Here is a 1,835-nt window from a genome sequence, read left to right on the forward strand (position 1 = left end):
CCCAAATGCCCATTTGACAAATTTCTTAGAAATTTGTGACACTTTCAAAATGACAGATGTGCCTGCCGAAGCAGTCAAACTTCGTCTCTTTCCTTTCACCTTGAAGGACAAGGCAAAAATTTGGTTAACTTCTATGCCAGCCGCAACATTTGAAACTTGGGACCAATTAGCCCAAGTGTTTTTATCAAAATATTTCCCTTTAGCAAAAACAGTAAGAGTCATAAAAGAGTTAACATCTTTTTCTCAAAATGATAATGAAACTCTTTATGAAGCTTGGGAACGTTTTAAAGAACTTCAACGTTTATGCCCACACCACCAATTACCTGATACACTTTTAATGCAAACATTTTATAATGGGATAAATCCTACAACTAGAAGTTCATTAGATGTTATGTCGGGAGGGTTATTTATGAAGAAGACATATGTCCAAGCAAGAGAACTTTTGGAGGAAATGGCAATCAACAACAGTATGTGGCCCGCAGAATGTGGACACATACCGGTGGCAAAACCATCATCCTCAACCACATCATCCGTTAAAGGTATAGTGAATCTTGATCCAGTCGAGATGTTACAAGCCCAATTTTCTGCCTTATCGCACAAAATTGATAAGTTTATGGCATCGTGCGATACCAATGGTAACCCAATCCCAATGGATGTGGATTACGAAGGTATGAGCGAGATTGAACAGGTAAACTTTGTCCAAGGGCAAAACCAAACTAATAATCCTTACTCTAGTACTTATAATTCTGGATGGAGGAATCATCCTAACTTTAACTGGAAAGATAATAATAATAATGCAAATGCTAATCAAAATCGTACCAATAATTATCAAAATCAATCAAGAGATACGATTAGCACTTTATCTTCTAAAATTGACAAATTTATAGATGCTATCGGTGGAAAAATAAGTAATCACGACGATGGTTTTAAACGGATCGAGAATAAATTCGATCATCTTATTAAAAACCACTCATCTAGCATCCATAATTTGGAGGTTCAAATTGGACAAATTGCTAAATCAATTCCATCCCGAAAAGAGGGAAGTCTTTCCAGCCATACAGAAGAAAATCCGAAAGAGCATGTAAAGGCTATCACTCTTCGTTCAGGGAAAAATTACTTAGGTCCAGAAATGCCCGAAGATTCTATTTTACAAGGAACTGATTTACCAACGAAATCCAAAGAAGATACGTTAAATGCAAAAAGTTCGCCTATTGACTCAAGTACAAAAACTTTTGTACCCAAACCACCATTTCCACACAAAGTCCGAAATAAGGACTATGACAAACAACTATTAACATTTTTTGATAAACTTAAAAATTTGCATATTAATTTGACATTTATGGATGCGATAACGCAAATTCCTAACTATGGTAAGTTCTTAAAAGATTTAATTTCAAAGAAAATCAGTTGGGAAGATAAAAGCTAGACCGTATTCGATTCGATTTATAAATGAACTGAGCTTGAGCATGATTTTAAGGCTCAATTCGTAAACAAACTGAGCTTGAGTACGACGAAACTCGGCTCGAAAATCTTACGAACAGGCTCAGTTATAGGTTCGTGATTGAACAAACTTGATTGTAATATTCATGAACAGGATCGTGAGCAAGCTCGGTTTGATTAATTTTTCAATAATAGTATTTCTATAAAGGAGAAATATAAAATTTAGTTTTGTAGATTTTAAGACTGTATTTCAATAGGATTTTGCTTATGATCTTAATTAAGAAGTTGCTTGTAAACAAAAATCATGAACAAATAAACAAGTTGCTTCCGAACAGTTCACAATCAAATAATATTTTTAATAAAAAGCCAGGATACTCAAATCCACAAAATAAAAA

The 1,835-nt window shown here is 34.3% G+C and overlaps 1 non-coding gene across 1 annotated transcript; it reads right to left on the minus strand.

Annotated features, from left to right (window-relative positions):
• Positions 1-214: 214 nt before the first annotated feature.
• LOC136231426 (small nucleolar RNA R71) lies at positions 215-321 on the minus strand. The gene has a single exon (XR_010689813.1). It is a non-coding gene; the product is annotated as a small nucleolar RNA R71 (small nucleolar RNA).
• Between the last annotated feature and the right edge of the window lie 1,514 nt (positions 322-1,835).

The sequence above is a fragment of the Euphorbia lathyris genome, chromosome 5 (assembly GCF_963576675.1).
Source record: "Euphorbia lathyris chromosome 5, ddEupLath1.1, whole genome shotgun sequence".
Lineage (NCBI taxonomy): Eukaryota > Viridiplantae > Streptophyta > Magnoliopsida > Malpighiales > Euphorbiaceae > Euphorbia > Euphorbia lathyris.